Source organism: Amborella trichopoda, chromosome 8, assembly GCF_054954075.1.
Source record: "Amborella trichopoda isolate Santa Cruz 75 chromosome 8, AtrichopodaSantaCruz75HAP2 v2.0, whole genome shotgun sequence".
Lineage (NCBI taxonomy): Eukaryota > Viridiplantae > Streptophyta > Magnoliopsida > Amborellales > Amborellaceae > Amborella > Amborella trichopoda.
This window is the reverse complement of record NC_142343.1, coordinates 26,096,601-26,105,569: the sequence shown is the minus strand read 5'-3', so window position 1 is coordinate 26,105,569 and position 8,969 is coordinate 26,096,601.

Sequence of the window (8,969 nt, the reverse complement as noted above, 5' to 3'; positions counted from 1 at the left end):
TTGAAGAGAGAGAGAGGAGAGAGAGAGAAGAAAAGGGCTGGTACCTTTCGATAATGTAATTTTCTCCTCCCCTCTTTCTCTCTCTCCTCCCTTCTTTCTCTCTCCTCCCCTCTTTCCTCATTTCTCTCTCTTGTTCTCATCTCTATCTCTCCATATCTCTCTCCTCATACTCATCTATATCTCTTCTTTTCTCTCTCCTCCTGCTCATCTCTATCTCTCTTTCTATCCTCTTTCTCATCTCTATCTCTTTTTCTCTCTCCTCTTTCTCATCTCTATCTGTCTCTCCCTTTTTTTTTTTCTGACACAATAGGAGAAGCCGAGCGTCGACTGTATCTGCTCTCTCTTCTTTGTCCAGCATAGTCGGTGAAGTTCAGCACCAACTGCATTTCTCTCTCTCTTCTTCGGGCACAGTCGGTGAAGCCTAGCACCGACTGCACCTTCTCTCTCTTTTTCTTCTTCTGGCACAATCGGCAAAGCCTAGCGTCGACTGTATCTTCTTTGTCTTCTTTGTCCAGCATAGTCAGTGAAGTTCAGCACTGACTGCATTTCTCTCTCTCTCTTCTTCGAGCACAGTCGGTGAAGCCTAACACCGACTGTACCTTCTCTCTCTTCTTTTGGCACGGTCGGTAAAGTCTAACATCGATTGCATTTTCTCTCTCTTCTCTGTCTAATACAGTTGGTGAAGCCTAGGATCGACTACATCTTCTCTCTCTTCTCTATCTAATACAGTCAGCAAAGCCTAGCGTCGACTGCATCTTCTCTCTCTTCTCTGTCAGAAGCAGTCGACGAAGCCTAACACCGGCTCCATCTTCTCTCTCTTCTCTGTTTAAAATAGTCCGTGAAGCCTATCATCAACTACATCTTCTCTCTTCTCTGTCTAAAATAATCGGTGAAGCCTAGCGTCGACTGCATCTTCCCTCTCTTCTTTGTCTAAAATAGTCGACAAAGCCTAGCGTCAACTGTATCTTCTCTGTCTTCTCATTCCAACCCAGCCGGTAATGCCCAATGATGCATGTATCTTCTCTCTCCTCTCTTCTTAAACACTGCCGACGAAGCCTAACGATGGATGTGTCCTTTTACTCTCTTCTCTTGCCAACAGTCGGTGATTCCCAACGTCGATTGTGTCCTCTCTCTCCTCACTTCTTAAGCACAACCAACGAAGCCTAGTGCTGACTATATCCGTTTCTCTCTTCTCTTTTCAACCCCACTGGCGATGCCTAGCATCGACTGTGTCCGTCCTTCTCTTCCTCTTCCAACACAACCAGTGATGCCTAGCGTCGTCTATGTCTTTCACCCTCTTTTCTCCTTCCTTCTTTTTTCTCTCACACTCTTCTCCTTCTTTCTTTCTCTTCCTCTCTTCTTTCTCTTCTCTTTCTTATTCTCTTACTTCTTACTCTCTCTTTATGACTTTTATTCTTTCTGTTATCTTTCGTTTGATTAAGAAGGGTTGAGATTAGCCTCTTATGGTAGTCCTGTTGTCTAGATGTAATGTTGTTGTGTCAGAATTACTGCACCCACTTTATCACCACAACAGACTAACCATCATGTCTAGCTAGTCAGTATTGGTATTGACATCTAGTAGTAATCTTGTTGAGCCCGTCTGAGTTACCGAGCCCTTTTACTACCACATCAGGCCATTTACTCACCAGCTTAATCATTGTGTTGATCTCCCTGCCTAGGCAAATTCTTCTTTCCCCCATCTTTCTTCTCATGTTCTTGCCTTCTTCTTTTGAATGTGCACGCCTGTGCACATTCACCCAAAAGGCCAGGTGAGGTCCACTGACCCACCTGTCTTATAACCTTTGCCATATATATATGATTGCAGAAAACAGGAGAATACAAGTCAAGGGATATGATTCCGAACTAGTTCTATTATTGGGGGCCTTTCTTCGTGATCTAAGAGGGTGCCCACGCCAGCCAGCTCGAGTAAGTCCCGAGCCCACCTTAAAATTCTTCTCTCATTAGTTGGTAATACTTGTCCTTATTCTCGAACGAGGTTCCCTAGAGAGCGATCTCAAACGTCTCGGGTCGATGAGATTGAGGTACCTGACTAGCTTAGAGACTCCACGGGGGACTTACTACCCCTTAGTCAGATCGTTCTTGTTTAGTTAGTTTCTTCTTTTATTAACTGCTTTTATCTTTTAACACATCACTTATGGCTGCTGGGTTCTGTAAACCATTTATCAGGATCGGGGATTTTCTCATCCCCGCATTCGTGAGTGTCCTCAGGGACCTTCAACTTCGTTCCCATCTATTCATTTGAGCAAAGACCCCGGGTCTAGCACCCAGGTCTTAACCTGGATTGGCATGAGGAGCGACCTAAAAATCCCTAACTCCCCATCTCCTTGCTCTGGTGGAACTTCCACCAAGGCACCATGCATTGACAGCACTTCTGTTGCCACACACAGCATGCACCCAGCCACCGGCAAGTCACTTGTCGGTCGTATTCCCGAGGTAGGCCGGGAGGCTGCCTAGTCCCTCTCTGTCAAAGGCAAGCAATTTTCCATTGCATCTGTGGGTCGCCGCAAGGCTGCCCCCCACATTCCTGCTCCACCACGAGTCTCTATTCCTAGGGGCTCGACACATAGAGACGGAGGCTCTGTGGCCTCCACCTCTTACACACACCACAAGGCTCGTGGGTTACCCACTCGAGTCACACTTCGTGGCCCCCTTACCTAGAGTCCTTGTCTAGGATCGAACCTTCTTAGGCCAGGTTCTGCACATGCTACTTATGTGCATCCCACCACCCAAGGCAACACCATTGCTATGCCAACCCGAGTACATAGGAGACGACCTCCTCGTCCTCCTACTTTGGACACACAAGCGCACCTTGTGAGGCGCAGGCTTCCGCCTGTTCTCTTACAAACACTTACTCGCAATTCTCGGCCTCCTAAAGCTAGACCACTTGCTCGAGCCCGGGCTGACCCCCAGGTCACCTGTGGCCCTTCTTTATGAGGTGCACACACGTCGCCGTCATAGATAACCCCTCGCCCTTGACTCAGGCCTCCTCATGAGTCAACCCTGCTTGTGCCTGCTCCTCGTTCTTCGGGCAAGCACCTTCAGCCATGGTACTCGAAGATCTTCCCCAAGAGCACCATCCTGAACCAGGCCCGTCACTTTGGTCGTATCTCTGGAGCCCACAAGAGAGCTCGGGGCAAAGACCTGATGGAAGATCGTGTCCTTCATCCTCCTCGGCCCAAGATGACCCTTATCCCTGTCCCTCATCCCTTGCCACACCTGATGGAGATGGCTCTCTCTTATGCAAGAAGAGCCAATCAGCCGCAGTCTCGATTACAGTTTTGATGCGAGGTTCATCAAAGCCTCAAAGCTAAATGTGATAGAGGTCTACAAACTTTGATTAAGGAAGCGATCAAGGCAATTAAAACAATCAGTTCTGACGACCCTCTTCACCTGAATCCCTTCTACCCTCTTCAGACGATGAAGCCTGGAGAAGACACTGCACGCCAATCAGCTAACCATGAGGTCAATTCCCATCACTCATATGGTTCACCTCCAAGGAAGCCCCTTTCCTCTGCCTCACAGGACAATTCTGCCCCTCACCCTATCTCTCAGGTAGAAATTGATGTTATGGTGACTCATAGCCTAAAGAACAGACAAATCTCGGGGATACAGGGTGCGACGCTTTATTAAAGATCGTACCCTTCATACATTGACCAGGTCTCGTTTCCCTCAGATTCCAAGAAAGAGAAGTTTCTTCTATTCAGCGGAACCACATCCTCGAACCAGCATATTACCCACTTCCAGGTAGCATGTCGAGAAACAGCAGCCGACGGGAGACTTCTTGTCCGTTAGTTTGTTGAAACCCTTGACGGCCCAACTTTTTCAATGGTATGCTTGGCTCCCTCCATACTCAATTCATACATGGGAGGAAATGGAAAAATTGTTCTATCAGCACTTCTATGAGGTCGAGAGAGAGTTTCAAACCATTGAACTTCTCACCCTGACTCAAGACCTCGATGAGCCCGTAGACCAGTTCATATCAAGATGAAGAAATTTGGTTGCTCGCCATCGTAATCCTATGCCTCGAGAAAGAAACAGTCCAAACTTGCGTGCAGAACATGCCACCCGAGATCGCTCTACATGTCGAGGCCTCTAATCCGACCTCCATGTCAAAATTTATCTCTAAATCAGTCCGCATAGAAAGTCTATCACGCCACCACGGTAGGTCACGACAATCGTCTGCACACTCAGTGAACAACCAGGGTAATAGTAGCTCTCGGAACAACACACGGGGTGGCCAACAGAAAGGATTAATCAGTGCAGTCGTCACTATTAATGATCCGAAGAAGACCCCTTCCCTAACTTTGGACCTCTCCAAAGGGTTGAGCACGGCGAAGACAGCTCCCCAGGCAGGCAAGTAACAACAGTTGTACAACCGAGTACCCCTGCCGACCAACCTTGATCAAGGTGATTATTTAACCAGGCATATGAACAGGGTCTACCCCTTCGAGAATGAATGGGTCTCTGCACAGTTCCGGTTATTATTGGAACATAATATGATTCAGCTTCCAGAAGCCAAGTTCTCTAAGTAAGCTGACCTTGACCCTCAGGCAAATTATTGCGATTATCATAGAAGGATTAATCATCCTACAAAGCTACACACTAAAAGATATTATCGAGGCATTAATTCAGAAGGGTCAAATAAAGCTCAAAGACTTAAAGAAGACCTTCGGGACAACAGAAGCCTTCCATGCAGTAACCATCCAGGAAGACGACGAAACCCTGGTATCCTTCATGCCTTCTACGTTATAATGCTTCATGAAGGCATAATCACACTGAAACAGGCAAGGCAACCCCGACGCCTTGTTAAGGGGATCGAGGACCGTTGGTGCCCGTATCACTCTATATGGGGTCACTACCTATGGGAATGCACAAGTTTCAATGATATATTCGCAAAGAAAATACGGGAATGCCAGGAGTTTTACAATGTCCCAGTAAGTGACCCCAAGCCACTGTTCCGCCAATGCAAGAGGACCCCCAACACAAGACCTTCCTAATAACAATTCAGACTATGTTGAACCCTTGACTTATATCCATGGATAGTTCGCCACAGGCGAAGTAGACTCAAGTCTTTAAAGCGAGTAACAGTTCACCAAGTTAAGGCCATTCACAAGCCTAGTGAAGCGAATCAAGAACCAGCTCAGAAAACCAAAAGGAGACGGGCAACGAGGGCTGCTTGTCAGAGAAACAAGTTGGATCAACCACCAGTCAAGCAGGAATTTCTCAAGCCCCTTCCCCCTACCAACTTTACTGGACTTTCTCCCTATCATGCTCCTTCTTCCTTCCCATCGAGAGGATCTCCCAGAGTCCTCTTCCACTCACAACACGTCCAATGAGGGACGATGTTAAAAGCACTCTTCAATGGTCTAGGTAAGGGAAAGACCTAAAAGACCCCCTGCACTAGTCCAACCATGGCGATGACGAAAAAAGCTGCCCAAAGCGGTCTGATGAGGGGAACGACCTTAAAAGTCCCCCACCTTCTAACCCTTCTCCTTCTTCTTCTGCTTCTCATTCTTCCTCGTCTATGTCTCTTGCAAGTACAACCTTGATATGTTCAGACTTCGAGGCTCTTGATAGAGAACTTGAAGGATCAAACATACTTAAATGCAACGGAGGCAATTGAAAAAGACGTTGGCTCAGAAAGCAGGATTCATAACAGTTGCTGATGCCCTCGCAGCTCAAGCCATGGCAAAGCCACCTTCTTCAAAGAAGCACAAAAAGTCGAAGCCAAAGAAACCCGAGTGGCCCCCTGAGCTCAACTTTGAGCAGAGATTGAGAGAGTCAAAGGGGCAGAGTTTCTATTCTTAGGAAGCCTGCCACATAGTACAAGTCTATGAAGCATCAGCTAGCATGGAAGAAACACTGCAGGAACCCGTACAAATAGTGTGCGATTCATATGAAGACGCTTTTCGCCCCATCATTGTTGAATCTCAATTTCCCTGTAACCTTTAGGACAAGCTTCTGCAGCTTGATAGGCTTTCCACGTTTGACCTTTCCATACCTCGATTTGAGAAAGGTGCAGAAAGCATGACTTACCCTGAAGCCCTATTGGAGGCAAAGATGTCAGGGTCATAGGTCTCCGCACATGAGGTCGATGAAAAGACCTTTGAAAACAACTAGGAATAGTTGCAAGAAGCCCCATAAGAATGGGAAGAAGGCGGTCAAGCTACTGCTGATGAACTCAAAGAAATAAATCTATGGGATGAAGCCGACCCTAGGCCTACTGTCATCTCGGCAACTATGTCTCCAGAAGAAAAAGAAAATTTCACTACTTTCTTACGAGCAAATCAAGATGTTTTTGCTTAGCATTACCACGAGATGCCTGGTTTAAACCCTCAAGTCGTCGTTCACCATCTCGGCATCGATTCGACTGTCAAACCTGTCAAGTAGAAATCAAGGAGTTTTAGGCCTGACCTCGAAATGCAGATAGATGCCAAAGTGACCAAACTCATAAAAGGAGGCTTCTTTTGCGAAGTCAAGTACCCGAAATGGCTAGCAAATGTCGTTCCAGTTAAGAAGAAGAACGGTCAAATTAGGGTCTGCATTGACTTCCGCGACCTCAATACCACTTGTCTTAAGGATGACTTCCTATTGCCATTCACTGAGATGCTCATCGACTCAACAGCTCACTCTCAAGTCTTTTCCTTCATGGACGGGTACTTCGGGTATAACCAAATACGGATGGCGTCTGAAGATGAAGAAGCCACTGCAATCTCAACTCCAAAAGGGGTTTTTTATTACATGATGATGCCTTTTGGATTAAAAAACGTTGGTGCCACATACCAGAGAGCAATGACTTGGTAGTAAAATCTGAAGAGAAGGATGGTCACATGAGACACCTTGAAAAGGTGTTTGAACAATTATGACTTCGCTAAATTAAAATGAACCCTCTGAAATGCCCTTTTGGCATGCGTTCGAGAAATTTCTTAGGGTTCATTGTCAGACATGGAGGGCTTGAGGTTGAGCCAGTCAAGATCAGGGCAATCCAAGAAATTTTGTCACCGACTATACTTCAAGAATTGTTCTCCCTTCACGGTCAGCTAGCGTACATTTGCCGGTTCATTTCAAATCTTTCAGGTTGTTGGAAATCCTTCACACACCTGTTAAAGAAGGATACCCCATTCATTTGAGATGAAGCATGTCAGGCAGCTCTTGATGACATCAAACAATATTTACTCAACCTTCCAGTGCTCTCTACACCTGTGTTGGGAAAACCCCTTATCCTATACGTGACTGCTCTAGATGAGTCACTCGGGAAGAGAAATGGCACTGTATTATCTCAGTGGCAGGATGCAAGGTGCCTAGAGGAATTATCCCCCTATAAAGAAGATGTACTTGACCCTGATCTTTGCAGTACAAAAACTCCACCATTACTTACTTGGTCATGAAGTGAAACTTATATCAAAAGCAGATCCTGTGAAATTTCTCATGACATGCCCATGCTTGTCAAGATGCCTTGCTAAGTGAGCATTATTTCTGATGGAATTCGACATCACGTATGTCCCATAGAAGGCCATCAAGGGCCAAGCTTTAGCTGATTTTCTCGTAGCTCACCCCGTACTAACAGAATCTCCTTTATCAAGGGACCTCCCTAATGAAGAAGTATTCTGTGCTGACCTTGCACATGTGTGGGAATTGTACTTCGACGGAGCCTTCCAATCTGATTGAGGGGTTGCTGGAGTAGTATTCCTGACTCCAAGAGGAGGAGTATTACCACTTTCTTTATGTATCTCTCAAGTCAGTTCTCATAATGAGGCAGAATATCAGGGCCTTATAATCGGATTGGAGATAGCGTTCGACCTTGACTTGGAGCAGCTCAAGATTTATGGTGACTTTGAGTTGGTTATCCGACAACTCAAAGGGATCTATGATGTGAGAAAATACATTCTCAAGCCTTATCACGATACTGCAAAATATTATATGGCCCAGTTTGAGGATGTATCCTTGAGTCACATCCCCAAGAGGCTAAACTCACAGGTTGAAGCACTTGCGAAACTCGGCACTATAATTCAATTGTCCTCATCTGAACCCACGCTTCTTTGGGTGGCAGAATGGAGACACATTGAACTAAGAACCAAGGTCAACGCGGATGACGAGAGAAATATCTTCCCTAAGTGTCCTTCTTATCCATTTGTAGCGCTTCTATCAGCTAAGGAAGTAATTAAGACTGAACAAAAAATGGCACGAAGTCAAGGAGCTAAGGGTTGAGAACAAGAACTAGAATTCTTTGACCCAATATGCGCAGAAATTAAACAAGTAGAAGATTGGAGAGAGCCCATCACTAGTTTCCTAAAATATGGCAGGCTCTTGGAAGATCGTGACGAACGCAACAGTGTACGTCGAATGTCTACCAAGTATACCCTCCTTGAAGGAGATGCTCTCTTCAGACGGTCGTTGGACGATATTATTCTTAGATGTGTGGACATCCAAGAAGCAAATAAGGTGCTAGAAGAAGTCCACTCAAGCATTTGTGGACTACGCCAATCCGGTCCGAAGCTCTATTAACGAATAAGCAGGTTGGGATACTATTGGCCTTCGCCAATTCCTTAAACTATGCTAAAACATGCCAAGTGTGCCAAATAGAGCTCTTGCACCCTACAGTGGCATCATAGCCCTTCTCACAATGGGGTATGGACATTGTAGGGCCTATTGACCCTCCTTCCGCAATGGGTCATGTTTTCATTCTAGCTGCAGCAGATTACTTTTCTAAGTGTGTTGAAGCGTTCCCCCTTAAGCAAGTTACTGGACAATAGTGGCTAACTTCGTTCGACATCACATTATATACTGGTTTGGGGTCCCTGACCGGATTATATCTGACAATGGTCCCCAATGTTGAAGCTTCCATATTGATCGTTTGGTCAACCAGTTTGGTTTCGAATGGAAGTATTCAACTATGTACCTCTCTCGGGCAAATGGATTAGCTGAGGCTTTCAATAAGACTTTGTGCA